Here is a 16211-nt window from a genome sequence, read left to right as displayed (position 1 = left end):
AACACAAAAAACAGGGAAACAAATGAAATGATACTATGGAGATGCAGCCAGCAAAATCAAGGCTTTGGGGAAGTCCTTGGGACACACAACTTGTTTTTTTTTTTTTCAATGAATAAGTTGTAGGGAACAAAAGAAGAGAAGTGACAAGGAAACCTGAGATTAATAGCAATGATTGGACTTTATTTAGGTCCAGATTTTAATACATAAATATTTATGAAATAATCAGGGAAATTTGAACACTACATATTTAGTGTTAAGAAATTATTGTTAATTATTAGGTGTGGTAACAGTATGTAGTTATATTTAAAAAGAGTCATTATCTGGGGCGCCTGGGTGGCTCAGTCAGTTAAGCATCTGACTTCGGCTCAGGTCATGATCTCGCGATCTGTGAGTTCGAGCCCCGCATCGGGCTCTGGGCTGACAGCTCAGAACCTGGAGCCTGCTTCGCATTCTGTGTCTCCCTGTCTCTCTGCCCCTCTCTCACTGTGTTCTGTCTCTCTCTGTCTACCAAAAATAAATAAATGTAAAAAAATTTTTAAAAAAAGAGTCATTATCTTTTAGAGATACATACTGAAATGATAGTGGATGCAAGGATGTGTCTGGGATACGTTTCATTATTATCCAAAGTAGAGGGGAAGCTGTGGGTGGGGATTAAACCAGATTGGCCATGAGTTGATGTGATCATTGTTTAAAGTAGGCACCTGTGGTGTTGGGGGTGGTGGTGGTGGTGTAATTCTTGGTACTATTCTCTAAGCTTTTTTGAACATTTCCATACGAAAAAAGTCCAGAAATTTACATTCTCTTTGTTGGCTTATAGGAGGACAATTGAATTATATGTATTTAGCAACCTGCCGAATTCTTATTTCTGATAATTTCCTGAGTCTGTTGGGTATTCTGTATAGAAAATCATATTGCCTATAAAAGGATAATTTTACTATACAGTGCTTTCTATTTATCAGGCTTTTATTCTAAGCACTTACACATATTAACCCATTTGATCCTTGCAGGAGCTCCAGTGATGCAGACATTAACTTGCCCAGGGTTACTAGCTGGGATTTGAATCCAGGCATTCTGGCCCCAGAGTCTGTACTTCTTTAGGTTTTTGTATCTCTCCTTGTAACTTCTCTCTGCTCTAATCCCTACACCTTTTATTTTTGTCTTAGTGTGCTGGCTAGAAGTTAAATTTTAAATAGCAATTTTCATTTGTAATTTTGATTTTGGAAATTGTCTTTATACTTAGGGGAGTCAGAGTCCAGTTGAATTTACTTCTTTACAAATGTAAGGTACTCATTACTAGTCTAAGAATTCGTGTGTAGCAAGAAGCAAAAAGAATAAAAGTGTATTGTAACAGCTTCTAGTGTTTTTTTGTTTTGTTTTATTTTGAGTTTACCTCCTGATCTGTAAGCAGCCTATTCATGGCTCATTTTACTTTCAATTACTTGTTGATTTCTTTGGTCCTGTTTGCTGAATTTCTTTGTGAATCTTAGATAAAAATTATTCCTTCCTTTCCCCAGCCCTCACATCTGTTATATAATTACTTCCCACCTGACTTTACATAGGTTGCATGAGACAAAATTAGACAAAGCATGTAGTATGTGGTTTAGCACATAATATATATCTAGTAAAAATATGCCTTTTGGCTTAAGAGATAACTACTTCATAATGTTTTTTTAAAAAATAGTTCTTTTTCTTTAATTAATTTTTAAAATGGGGAAGGGTGGGTATATACGGCTTAGTTACATTAAGAATTCCTAAGCCTGGGACAGGTGGCAAAAACTGTTGATAATATGTTATGGTGGTTTAATGAATAATCTCTGTGTTCTCTGTAAAGAGCTTTTTTATAATTTTCTCTGAGTTTGAGAAAGGTTACTGGGAGAGCTGGTTGTTAAAAGAATACTTGCCTGTTAGGGGGTGAGGTGGGAACAATTTAGGGGGAAATGTGACTTGTTCCAACCACATGGGTTTTAAGATAGCTAAGCTTCATGAAAGGAGGCATATAGGCTCTAGTGAGAAGGAAAATTTTGGTTTCACCCTCAAGAGAAAGATGAATCACAATTACAGCCTTTCCCTAAAGATTATGGCAGGTAGCCATTTGAAGGCATGGGCTAGTTAAAAGTTGTACTATTTTTCTGTACTTCACCACGCTCCTCCCTCTAACTCAGGTACACCTGTGATTTTATATAGCAATAAACTGAAGCAACCTAACATATCTTAAATTGTATTTTTGAAAATGATGGGGCACTTGGGTAGGGCTCAGTCATTTGAGTGTCTGATTCTTGATTTTGGCTCAGGTCACGATCTCAGGGATGTGGGATTGAGCCCCATGTTGGGCTCTGCCCTAACCATGGAGCCTGCTTAAGATTCTCTCTCTCTTTTCCCCTGCTCTCTGCCACCTTGCACATGGGCTTTCCCCCTCTCTGTCTCTCTGTTTCTCTGTCTGTCTCAAATAAAAAAAAGAAAGTTGACATTAAGCTATTTGGAAACTAAAGATGCTAGTAGAGGCACAGGAGTTCCATTTGTTCAAATGACAGCTATAATCATTGAGTGGCATAGCTATTAAAATTGAATAATCATTCGCTTGACAATTAAAGAGGAGGTTTTGTTGTTATGGGCTATAGTTTATTGGTTAGAGATAAAATATATTTTTTGAAGAATAAAATAAATGTGTATGACAGAAACTCACTTTCTTCTCTGATCATGAAAGCTTTGAGTAGAAAGATGAAATACTTTCCAAATGACACATGGATACTTTGGAAACCAAAAGGTGCTCTGCAGGATTAAGCATAGCTGAGAGGTACTCAATTTAACATCTGTTATCAGTTCGTTGGTAAAGGTGTTTATTGTTCTGAACATGACCTTAAATGAGAAGGCATAGCTAGTGTCAGAGTATGGGATTAGTGAATCTAAGAGAAAAGAGAGCTGATATGAGGAAAACAAAAAAATAATAATAAATATTTAATGTTCACTTTGTGCCAGGCACTATGATAGACATTTTATATGCATGTTAAGATTTTGTCCAAATAACTCTGTGACATGTAAACTATTATTGCATCTATTTTATGTATAAGAAACTGAGTCTTAATAAGGCTTACTTTTGTTTGTTTTATTTAAGTAGGCTTTAGACCCAGTGTAGGGCTTGAACTCAGCCATTCTAAGATCAAGAATCGCATGCTCTACCGACTGAGCCAGCCACACATCCCAATAAGGCTTACGTAGAAGTTAACTCACAGTAGAGTCAGGATTCATCTATCTCTTTCTCTTGGGGTGAAACAAAGTTTGACTTCAGAAACTAATTTTTAATCAGAATTAGAAAACAAAGGAATCATTCTAGTTCAAACACACTGCAAAAGCATAGATTTGGCAAAGCCAGTGATATACGGATTTTGCTAGTTCAGTGTAAATTTCCGATATGCTAGGGCTCCTGAGTTATTGTAATCACAGATACATTAGTTAGAGATTCTCATGCAAGAAAGGTCATAGTTCTAACATACTACTTAATAGTCAAATCACATTTTACTATTTTAGAGAAGAAGGAGGGGTGCATTATTTTTGAAAACAGTGTTTGATATGGAGAACTTACCAGTATTTTATCACTTTAGTTTCAATTAAAAATGAACATGGAAGGGCGCCTGGGTGGCTTAGTCAGTTAAGCATCTGACTCTTGATTTCAGCTCAGGTCTTGATCGTGGGGTCGAGAATTCAGGCCCTGTGTTGGGCTGCATGCTGGGCGTGAAGCCTACTTTAAAAAAAAAAAAAAAAAAAGAACATGGAAATGAATTTAAATAGTCATTGAAATTTTCAAGAACTTTTGGACATTCCTTGAGATTAGATATTACTTACGTTATTAAGAAACCCTCTGCCTGTTACAGGTCTAGCAGTGTAAACATAAAGTTAGGTTAGGTGCAAAATTGGGAATCTCTGTCCTTACTCTTAATATCATATGGATATATTTAACGCTAATTAAAAGTGAAAGCCTGACTATAGTATAAAACGTGCATTTGCTTTTATAATGGGCCTTATTTAGTCATTTCTAAAGCTTTTATTTAAATTGAGATTAAGTATACTTTTCCAGTTGACCATGCAATGGTGAAAAAAACAACATAAGTTTTGGGTTAAGCCACAAAAGAAAACCTCAGTAAATTCTAGAAAAGTTGAAACTTTTTGTGTCCATTTTCTCCCTACAACAGAAGTTTAAAATGCACTACTCCAACCACTTGGAAAAATCAAACAAAAACTGTTCTTAAATAATAGAAGATCAAATATAAATAACAAATTATTAAGTAACTGAAATGAGACTCAGGCTAAGACTAATACTGCTCTTAGAAGTAAATTGATTAAGGGAGGCTTAGTCGGTTAAGCGTCCAACTTGAGCTTAGATCATGATCTTGCAGTTCGTGATTTTGAGCCCTGCATCAGGCTCTGTGCTGACAACTCAGCCCTTGGAGCCTACTTTGGATTCTGTGTCTCCTTGTCTCTCTGCCCCTGCCCTGCTCGCGCTCTCTCTCTCTCTCAAAAATAAATAAACATTAAAAAAAAAGTAAATTGACTAAAAAAAAAAATGAACTCAACCTCAGAATTTAGTGTAACAAATAAATAAAGTCAAAATAAATGCCTCAGAGAAAGGAAGGATATAAATAGGATAAAAACAGAAGCTGATGGATTAAAAAACAGATACTAAGGGTATGCCAGGGTGGCTCAGTCAGTTAAGCATCCAAGTCTCAGTTTTGGCTCAGGTCATGATCTCATGGTTAGTGGGTTTGAGCCCCATGTCAGGCTCTGCGCTGTGAAGCCTGCTTGGGATTCTCTCTCTCTCTCTCTCTCTCTCTCTCTCTCTCTCTCTCTCTCTCTCTCTCTCTCCCCCTCTCTCCCTGCCCCTCCCCTGCTCTTGCTCTCTCTCTCAAAATAAACAAACAACAAACTTAAAAAAAAACAACAACCAGGAACTGTGGAATTGAAAAATCTAAGAGCTATTTCTTAAGATTAAAAAACAAATCTCATTTTATCAAGGAAAAAGATAGAAAACCAAAGTATGAAAGAATAATGGGAATATATATAGAGAGAGAAAAGAGATTTTTTAAATTGTGAGACAGCTTTATTTAACTCTAAGCCAGCTGATTTGAAATCTCTCTGAAATGAATTGTTAAACACTCAAACTGCGTTAAGAAGAAAATCTGGGTAAACCAAGGATTACGGAAGAAAGTTTAAGGAATTTTTTCCCAAAATTGATTCTGGGGCCAGATCATTTTGCCAGTGAGTTTTTTCTAACTTTCAAGGAACATGTAATTCCTATGGTGAGAAACTGTTCTAGAGATTATAAAAAGATGGAAATATGCCCAACTAATGTTATGAAATCAGTATGACTATCTTAACAATGGTTACTTCATGGGAATGAGGATTCTTTTGGGGAGTTACTGTTTTAGTTTTTCTGTAAGCACAGATTTTTATTGAAATTAAGATAATTGAGAAAAAAACAACCCAGAAACTAAAAACTTAGACAAAAAGGTGTCTTTGTATCTATAAATATATTTGCTGTTACTAGTGCTGTTTATTCCTTTGTGTGGGTCCAAGTTTTGACCTGATATTCTTTTCCTTTTGCCTAGAGAGCATTGCATGTCTTGTAGTGGATTTTTCTCAGCCTTTGTCTAAAAGCCCACATTCATTTTGAAATATATTTTAACTGGATATAGAATTTTAGGTTGACAGTGTCTTTCTTCCAGTACTTAGGACTAGAACTCCATCAACTTCTCATTGGTATAGGTTCTGATCAGAAGTTTTTGTTTTTCTGTACATAACAGGTCTTTTTTTACACTTCTGGCACCTATTTACATTTTTTCTTAATCACTGGTTTTCAACAATTTTCAACAATTCAAATATCTATAGTTATAGTTATAGTTATAGTTATAGTTATAGTTATAGTTATAGTTATAGTTATATATTTCTTTTGAGAGAGAGAGAGAGAGAGAGAGAGAGAGAGAGAGAGAGAGAGAGACACACCTGGCTTACAGGCAAGGGGCAGAGGGGGAGAGAATCTTCAGCAGGCTCTACACCCAGTACAGAGCCTGACATGGGGCTCAGTCTCATGACTGTGAGATCATGACCTGAGCTGAAATCAGGAGTCAGATGCTTAACCAATTGAGCAACAACCCAGGTGCCCCTGATTATGATATTTCTAAGTATGGTTTGCTTTGTTTTTCCTTCTTGGATTTTGTTGAGCCTCATGGATCTGTGGGTTTATGGTTTGAAAAATATCCATTATTTCTCCAAAGATTTTTTTTTTTCTGTTTCTGTCATGTTTTTCCCTCTAGAGTTTTGGACCCCAATTCCATGTATATCAGATTGTTTGGTATATTGCTTCAAATCATTGGTGTTCTCCTTCTGTTTTTCCTTTTGTTCTTCTAACTTTTTTTTTTTTTTTTGTATTTTTGTTCCTCTTTGTACTTCATTCAGGATATTTTTCTATTGCTGTGTTTTCAAATTAAGTGTTAATCTGCTGTCAGTCCCACCCAGTGTATTTTTCATTTCAGATACTCTATTTTTCATTTCTAGAAGTTCCATTTTGGCCTTAAAAAAATCTTACACTTATCCCTCAACACTTCCCATGTGTTTCTGTACCTTCTTGAGCATATTGAGCATATTTATAGTAGCTTTTTTAACATCTTTGTCTGCCAAGTTCTGTGTCTCTGTCAGTTCTGCATCTGTTTCTATTGATTTGTTATTCTCCTGGTTATAGGTCATATTTCCCTTTTAATTTATATGCCTGGTAAATTTTCACTGGATGTCAGACATTGTGAGTTTTATGTTGTTGGGTGCTGGATTTTGTTGTATTCCTTTCAATGATGTTAGTGTAAGTTTTGGCATGAAGTTAAAATTTTTTGAAATCACTTTGATGCTTTTTTGAGATGTGCTTTGTTTTGAGGAAGCTTCGTTAGGGTGAGTCTAGAACAGCCTATTTTCCTAGAGCTAATTTAGAGTTGATAACTTCTGAGAACTTAATGTCTCATGTATTATGAAGTCTTTTCACTCTACTTGTTGGGAATACAAACTATTCCTAGTATGAGTTTTAGGAATTCTTTGGCCTATTTATTTTTCAGTGGTCCTTCTATCAACCTTAGGTAGTTTCTTCTCATACATAACAGATCACTACCTGCCAAAGCCTTGAAGGGCAGATCTCCAGAGCTCTGTTTCTGGGCACAGTTCCCTTTTCTCTGGTATGCTTTTCCACACATTATGGCTGCCTTGGCCTCCCTGAACATCAGTCTCTGTCTCCTCAACCCTCTGAGATTTCCAGGCTCATTGAAGCCCTCACTGTCTATATTGCATCCTGGAAACTGCTTCAAGGGTGTGGGGTGGGGCAGTTGTAGGGCTCACCTCATCTCCCTTCCTCACCCCTCCATTTTCTCAGTGACCCACTCCTGCTTTGACTGTTGTCTAATACCTGAAAACTGTTGTTTTATTAATCTGTCTTACCCATTTTTCTGGTTGTATAAGGCAGGAGGATTAATTGGATTCCTCTTACTCCATCACAGCTGTTTGTGGAAATACTTGATGGATTATCTTTTCCTTCTTTTCTGTGGGTTAAGATGTAGGCCTGTGTAAAAGAAACCAAGAAACCAGTTGCCTAGTCTCAGTGTCTCAGGTGTTAGACTTACCTGTAACTGAGGCAGAAAGAGTCCCTAGTTGCTTGTCCAAACCTTTTGATAGTAATAAACAGGCAATTTTGCCTGGTGCGTCCCTTCTCATTTTCACTCTCTGGAATCTATTGCAGTGGTAGAGTGGTTGATCAAGGATTATGGTGCTCTGAAATCTTGTTCAGATACCAGCAAGTTTTTAACACTCTTACTTTAAGCTCAATTAAGACCCATTTCTATTTACTTTTCCTCAGGCTATTACTCACCTTTAATTTTATCAGAAGTTTTGGTTGTTACTAGCTAGCTATCTAACTGGTTGTCCTTTTTCACCTGGGTTGTATTTACTTCATTCATCATGTATTTTTCTGCATCACAGTAACTTTTAGGATCTTGGAAGGGTTTGATCTTTATGCATTATATCTTCAGTTTTGTTCCTGCTTTCTGTTCTTTCTTTCTCTACTCGGAAATGAACAAGTGAATAAATAACTGAATATAGACAAAACATTCACACATACATATGCCCAGTGCATTTTCTCCATTCTGAGATTTTTTTTTTTTAATTTTTTAACGTTTATTCATTTTTGAGAGACAGAGTATGAGCAGGGGAGGGGCAGAGAGAGAGGGAGACACAGAATCCAAACCAGGCTCCAGGCTCTGAGCTGTCAGCACAGAGCCCAATGCGGGGCCCAAACCCATGAACCATGAGATCACGACCTAAGCTGAAACCGAAGTAGGACGCTCAACTGACTAAGCCATCCAAGTGCCTCTTCATTCTGAGATTGTTAATTGTGGTATGTACTATTGATTTAATATATCCTCAAGAAAAAAGAAACATTAAATTTATTTTAAAAATTCTTAGAAATTAACTGACAGAAGCATACATTTATCCATATAATTTCTATACCATCTTCTTTGGAATCGTGAAATCAAATCTGATCCTTTTTCACATTCTCACCTGTGCTTGCTTTTTTTTTCTTTATATTTTATGATGATATAGTCTTGAGTCATATGGGAAATGTTTGGATTTAACTGCTTTTCTTTTTTGGCTAAACTCATAGTTTCAGTTTTTCTACAGATCAACTGTGAATTAAATAACTTCCTTTTTTCTTTTTTTTAAATAACTTCCTTTTTGAGACACCTGGAAACTTTTGACAAATTCATACCCAGTGGTTGGGTGTTAGTACCTTGTAAAAATGTAAATTGGCTGCACCACTGTCTCTCTTCCAACTCAGATAACTCTGTGATCTATTTTGAGAGGTTGGGCAATTTCTCCTGGCTTTAATTGTCCTTGCTTGTCCTGCAACAGACAACTTTTCCACCACAATAGCTTTTTATTTCAAAGATTCATCATAGTCCAATCTTTCTGAAAATACTCTCAAGCAACAGGTAGGCTTTTAGATTTACCTTAAAGTTGAACTGTGTATGAGTTAACCTGTGCAGTTAACTTAGCTGTGGTCATAGTTGGTTAAATAGCTTCTCAGGAAAGGTATTTCCCATAGATTTACACATGGGTAAGCAGTGACAAACATCACAACTTACCCTTTTCCTTGGCTAGGGGGAGGGGTTTGGACATTAATTCTGATACTTCTAGTTTCAGAAACCTAAAAATATTATTTTAAGAAAAATAAATATCTTTAGTATTGAAAAAATATGATTTAGGAAATGAATATACCATGAGCAAGCATAAAGTCTGTCAGGTGGTTGAATTATTTAATAAGTTTTGAGATGATCAAATAGCAGCCACAGAAATTGGTGTTGAAGCTGTCTGTATGCAAATGTATGGTAACGTTTTAAAATTGAAAAGCTAATAAAACTGTGCAAAGAATAGTAAGAAGACTAAAAATTTTACCATAAAAAATTTTAAACACATCTATATAAAGAAAACTAATACAAAGCCAAAAATAAAAATAATAACAAAATGGAAAATATTTACAAATATGACCTTAAATATTATCTAACATTACTATGAATATTTAAAAATATTTACAGTACAAAGATCCAGTACGTACATTGATAAAGTCATGCCCATTAGATCATAAGGGGACATAGAGTAAACAAACATAAGAAAAAGAGTCCAGCTTCCTGGGAATTAAAACAACAGTGAATAACTTTTTCATACTCATTGAATAAGTAAACTATTTTTACTTATATTATGGGAATCCAGTACTTATGCATTGCTTTTGGAATTGGTACAGTTCATTTAGAGAGTAGTATGGTAGTATTTATCGTAAAAATCATAAACGTATCTGTGATCATTGATTTAGTAATTCTACTCTTGGGAATTAACCCTGAGTAAATAATTCAGAGCTATATTCACAGTAATATTACTTATAATAATAAAACTGAGGACAACCTAGTTGGCCAACAGTGGGAAGTTTGATGTATTATGCTCAGTTAATATCCAAATATTTCATATCCACTATGTGTAAGTGTAAGCATGGTGACAGTAGGGACTGTATCACTTTTGTTCTCTGCTGTAACACCATTGCCTAGAATAGCTTTTGATATACACATGCAGAACCTGTTTTTAAGTACCTTAGTGAGGAAGAGAGGGGAACAAATTGGCCGATGAAGAATTTTTTGTAGACGTTTGAACTGGAGTATGGAAATTCAGTAAATATGGATTTCTGTTGGGAGCCAGGAATTGTAAAAGGCACTCGAGAAGGAGGGCCACTCTGAGGAAAGGCCTGGTATTAGCGGTTGACTGGAGGATAAGGTAGGAGCTGGGGCGCAGGTTAAGGCAGTGTTCTGTGTGGACTTATATGGAAAGAAGCTAACTGGGTGAGACTTCATTCTGTGGTATGGGAAGTCACTGATGATTTTTCAACAGAGACTGATGTTGGGGTGCCTGCGTGGCTCAGTTGGTTAAGCGTCTGACTCTTGATGTCAGCTCAGGTCATGATCTCATGGTTTGTGAGATTGAGCCCCCAATTGGGGCTGACAGTGGAGCCTGCTTGGGATTCTCTGTCTCTCCGTCTGTCTCTGCCCTTTCCCTGCTCACGTGTGCATGTGTGTGCGCGCGCGCTCTCTCTCTCAAATAAATACATAAAAATAAAAAAGTTGACATTGAAAGAGTTACTTAATTCGAGTTCAATCTGGCATTTGTATACAGAACAGATTCAGGCAAGGAGATCAGTTTAAACTCTGTTGGAAATGGAGTGGAACTTCATGCGAGAAGTCCACTTACAGTAATTGTAAAACTATTTTGTTTTCCATCTTGACCTGTGGATGGGGATGATTGTCCCTTTGTGCTAATGTTATTTTTATTAATTTTAAGAGTTAAATTTGGTTATGTAAAAGGACAGTGCTGTTAGGAGAATAAATAAAAATTTAAATATATAGGAAAAATTTTACCGAAATCTTATGCTTACAACGATTCACAAAAATGCTCAGGGTCAAAATAAAATTGTTTTAGGAAGTCTCTATTGAACTATGCCACATGGATATGGAATTCTTTCAGCTTTACTTTCATTTTTGTAAATCTCTCCTTCACTAAAGATAGAGGAAAACTATGTCAAACTGTCGTTTGTTTTGTCAAAAGTATTGTTAGACTTTCTTTAAAATTATAATCTTGTAGCGAAGGATCAGACGTTTAAAAATTATGAATTGAAGGCCTGGTTTGCTCTCTAGGGCTTTATGAAAAAGAAGGGTTTCCATACCCATCTAGTTTTTAACATGTTAGTGACACTTGGGTAGTGAAAGTTGACATGCATGAAGCAGTTCATTGTGCTGAATTAGGGTCACGAGGTTTATTTGGAATAAACTAAGACAAGATTTTTAAAGAAAAACCAGTGTGTTGCCAATAGTGGTGCAAAACTAAATCTGCATTGTTTACAAAATAGAGAAACATAATAAATTATCTGTAGATATACGTGTGCAGATTCTTTAAAAAAAATAGCAAGCATTTTATGAAGTAATTGGCCAGTATTTTTGCGCATTAATGTTTAACATTCAGAATTAAAAATTTAAAGGAAAGCTTTATATGACAAAATGATGAATTTTTAATTGAGTTGACAATTCAGTTGAATTGTTTGAGTAGTGGGTTAGAAGAATATACCCAAGTGCCTAATACCCAGGGTAAGAGGTTGAGTTGGAAAAGGGCTTTGCTGAGTAGGTGATATTTTACCCAAATCTTAAGATTATTTATTTGAGTATGTACTGTCTACTCTGCATGCCAGATATTGGGTGTGTGTGTGTGTAATATATAGTTCGTTCTTTAATGGACTAACAATTGTTTATAAACTGTAACAAATACTGACATATGGGTAATAATAATGTGCCATGGGAACATAGAGATTAACTTGGAAAAGGGACAGGAGGAGAGGAGAGTTAGAGCTTTGCAGAGAAGGTGACATGAGCTGGGAATTGAATGGTGGATAGACCCACACACCCTGGAGAAGAGCGAAAGGTATGTTCTTAGATGTAGGGAGTGCAGCATGAAGGGGTGTATAACAATTTTCTTTCCTTCTTCTCACTAAATATAAATAAGCATTTTGATCCTTTAATTGGTGGCTGTAGAAAAAAGCTTTGTTATTACATCAAGTCATTTCTCATAGAATTCATTTAAGATACCTTAACCTATTAAAGTAAAAATTGTGTAGACTGCAAAGAGTTATGGGATGCTGGAAATGTTCTAAATCTTGATTGTGGTAGTGACATAGGTGTTTTCTTTTGTTAAAATTAATTCCCACTTAAATTAGTCGTGTTTTATTGCATATAAATTTTATCTAAGTGATGTTGATTTGAAAATTGTCTGTGAAATCACATTTTTCCCCCAAATTTATAGCTGGTATATAGATGCTGGCTTTCTAAAGAAAAGACTTTCAACTTTCCGTTGTCAAACTGAATGTCCCAACAAAAGGACAAGCATATAGCATTTAGCAGAATGAAAGTCCATGCTTTCATGGCACTTACATTTTAGTGGAGGAAGAAGACAGATAATAAAGAAAAAAAACTCATAGTTAATTTCAGGCGATTAAGTGGTATGACAGAAGTTAAAGAAGAGAGTGGTAGGGAAGAGTTGTCATTTTAGGTAGGGGGAGCCAAGTGAAGCCAGAATGAGAAATTAGCCATAGTATCAAGCTTGTTGATTGTGTTTTTTAAATATGACAGACACTAAACTCACTTAAGATTAGAATGAAGACTGGATACCTGTGGAAATTGCATATGTAATTATATGTATGTAATTGATTATGCAATTGTAAGGTAGAATATAAATGTTGAAACTTAAACAAAATGAAATAAATTGAGATGTGGGAGTTATGAGTATACTTTTCTCAATTTTTGTAGCAGAAATTCAGTTAATTCTATCTAAAATTGAAATGTGAGTTAAAAAGCACACGCAATATTGGCTGATGATCTTTTTTTCTTAACGTAAAGGAATCCTGACCGCCATGTTTTCTGATGAGAAATCTGCTGTCATTCTAACTCGTGTTCCTCCATATGCAAATGTACTGTTTCTCTCTGGCCACTTGCAAGATTTTTTCTTTGTGTTTAGTTTTCAGAAATTTTTATGTGTCTGTGTCTGGATGTCTTTAGGTTTAACCTGTTTATAGTTGGCTAATAAGCTTCCTGGATTTGTTAGTTATGATTTTCACCACATTTGAGAAATTGTCAGCCATTATTTCTTCAAGTAATCTTACAGTGCACACTCTTTCTCCTCTCCTTCTGGGACTTTGATGACATGAATGTTAGAACTTATGTAGTTGTTCCATAGGTCTCTGATGCTTCATTAATTTTTGTCAACCTATTATCTTTCTATTATTTAGACCAGATACTTTCTTTTTAAAAAAAAAATTTTTTTTAACGTTTATTTATTTTTGAGACAGAGACAGAGTGTGAACGGGGGAGGGTCAGAGAGAGGAAGACACAGAATCTGAAACAGGCTCCAGGCTCTGAGCTGTCAGCACAGAGCCCGACTCCGGGCTCGAACTCACGGACCGTGAGATCATGACCTGAGCCGAAGTTGGCCGCTTAACCGGCTGAGCCACCCAGGCGCCCTGAGACCAGATACTTTGTATCAATTGATGTTTAAGTCCACTGATTCTTCCTTCTGTTTTTCTGCTCTCAGTTTTGGCTGTTGTATCCTTCAGTTCTAAAATTTCCATTTGGTTCTTCTTTGTATCTTCTGTTTCTTTGCTGAAATTTGCTGTTTTCGCATTTGTTTCAGTACTGTTTGTAATTGCTTATTCGTTCATTTTACTGATACCTGCTTTAAAATCCCTGTTAGATAATTCAGATATCTTTGTCATGTCAGTACTGGTGTCTTGTAATTGTCTTTTCTCATTTAGGTTGAAGTTTTCATATATGGCTTTATTGTTTGTTTGGTTTTTTTTTTTCAGAATGAATTTAATTATTATAAAAACGAATCGGGGAGAATAAGAATAAAGCGGAAACAGAACCAGTCTTAGCTGTATAAATTCAATTTCTTTCTCTCTAAAGTAGAAATTACAATGTCTACTTTGTAGACTTTTTTTTGAAAGACTACATGAGAACATGTAGGTAAAGTATCCAACCCAGTCCCTGGCTTACAACAAATGCTCAGAAAATATTAGTTTTGCTGCCGCCGCCGCTGCCACTGCTGCTGCTGCTCATTCTCCTCCTCCTCCTCCTCCTCCTCTCCCCCGCCCCCACTCTGTTTTGAAATCATTTCTGTCAGCTACATAACACTTTAAGGGAAGAGGCCCTTTAAAAGAAGTCTTCACTCCTCCCTCCCCACCAGTTCTTTAAATTGATTGCTTAATACAAAGATTGGCCTGTTTCTCAATACTGCCTTAGTTTTTTTTGTTGGGGGTAGACCTTTTTGTTGTTGAACTTCTTGTTCTAGGCCCCTAGGAAGTGAGCTTCCTTCTTGTTCTAGGCCCTAGGAAGTTCATCCACTTGCTTCTGTTCCTTAGAGAATCCTCTCTCTCCAATGCCTACTATCCAGGGCATTGGATATCCTTTCTTTCTACCCAGATGACAAATACACTTTCCCTTTTTGCTTTAGGGTTTTACAGCTAAGCATATGAGAAGGGTAGGAGGAAGAGGTAGAGAAGGGATGGTGGTCATGACAAATATACACAGTGGTATGGCAAAGCTTAGGAAATTCTGATAGGTTTTTAAGGCCGTCAGTAGTCCTTGATTCTTGCTGAGTTGGTAATTGGAAGCCTTTTTGAACTAATATATCTTGATTTTTTTTCCTTTTCTCATGAAACCCCTTTTGACCATCATGATGGAAAGATTTCCCCTGAGGAGAATGTGACATTTAAGCTGAATTCTGAAAGGTGAGTTAGAAGTGACTACGTGGGGGAAGAAGAATGTGCTGGCAGATAGAACCAGCATATCTAAAGGCCTTTAAGTAAGAAAGGACTTATAACATATTGAAGATACTAAAAGATGTCAGTGTGGAAATAAAGAAAAGTTGCCAAGATAATACAGGATGCCCATGTGCCTCTCTTTCCTGTAATATTAACATCTTATTAAAAACCATGGTGTATTTTTCAAAACCAAGAAACCAATATTGGTACATTACTTTTAGCTAAGCTCCAGATTTTATTAATATTGTACCAATTTTTCTGTTTCTAATATCCTTTTTCTTTTCCAGATTAGGATCCCACATTTTATTTAACTCTCATGTTTCTTTAATCTCCTCTGGTTTGTGACAATTTGTTAGATTTTTTCTTCTTTTTGGTAGCATTGACACTTTTGAATAGTACTGGTTAGATATTTTGTAGAAGGTCCTTCCACTGGATTTGTCTGATGTTTTTCTTATGGTTAGATTTAGGCTATGGTGTTTTGGAAAGAACAGCACAAGAAGTGAGTCGCCCATTTCTTTACACTGTATCACAGAGTACAATATCAACGTTACTATCACTGGTGAGGTTTATGCGCTGGAAGCCAGTTTAAAACATATTACCTTATGACTCAATAGTCACCTTCTGGGTATTTATCTTAGAGGAAAAAAACTTAATTTGACATACAAATCTGTACACAAATGCTTACAGCAGCTTAATTCATAATCAATAAACACTGGAAACAGACTGAATGTTTTCCTGTTGGGTGAAAAGATAAAAAATGTGGTATATCCATACAGTGGGTTACTACTCACCAATAAAAAGAAATAAATTAATGATACATGTAACAACTTGGATGAATCTCTGAGACATTGTGCTAGGTGGAAAAAAGCCAGTCTCAAAAGATTACATACTATGTGGTTCCATTTATATGGCATTTTCTTACATGACAAAAAGACAAAGTCATTCTGATTAGACCAGTTAGGGTTTAGGTGTTGTAGGAAGGCGTGGGGGTGGGGAGGGGCACGGAAATGGGGCTCTCTGTCTTCTGCTTGTGTTGGTGGTTGTGTGGTTCTATATGTATACTAAAATTCAGAGACCTGTACACACAAAAAAAATTACTGTGTGACAATTTACAAAATATAATTTTTAAAAAGTGAAGCTAAAGTTAAAAAAAAAAAAAAAGACTGCAGAACTAGAGCACAGAGAGCAGTAGCAAAAATGATAGAGGTATGAAGAAGTAGAGAGGAGCCACATCATTTGTTCCTTGTAGGACTTAATGGATTTTAAGCAGAGGAATAACCTGATT

The 16211-nt window shown here is 36.0% G+C and overlaps 1 protein-coding gene across 17 annotated transcripts in view; it reads left to right on the top strand.

Moving 5' to 3' along the window:
- NCOA1 (nuclear receptor coactivator 1) overlaps positions 1-16211 on the top strand; it is a 220766-nt gene that overhangs the window by 41151 nt on the left and 163404 nt on the right. For 12 of the 17 annotated variants that reach the window (XM_042982385.1, XM_042982371.1, XM_042982372.1 and 9 more), the window contains one exon: positions 13970-14893. The exons of 2 other annotated variants lie outside the window; for them this stretch is intronic. The gene's annotated coding sequence lies outside the window, so the exon portion shown is untranslated. The remainder of the gene's footprint in view (positions 1-13969; positions 14894-16211) is intronic. 3 more of the 17 variants (XM_042982377.1, XM_042982373.1, XM_042982381.1) reach the window with 3 other exon arrangements.

Source organism: Panthera tigris, chromosome A3 (assembly GCF_018350195.1).
Source record: "Panthera tigris isolate Pti1 chromosome A3, P.tigris_Pti1_mat1.1, whole genome shotgun sequence".
In the NCBI taxonomy this organism is placed as follows: Eukaryota; Metazoa; Chordata; class Mammalia; order Carnivora; family Felidae; genus Panthera; species Panthera tigris.
This window is presented reverse-complemented; position numbering and strand designations above follow the sequence as displayed.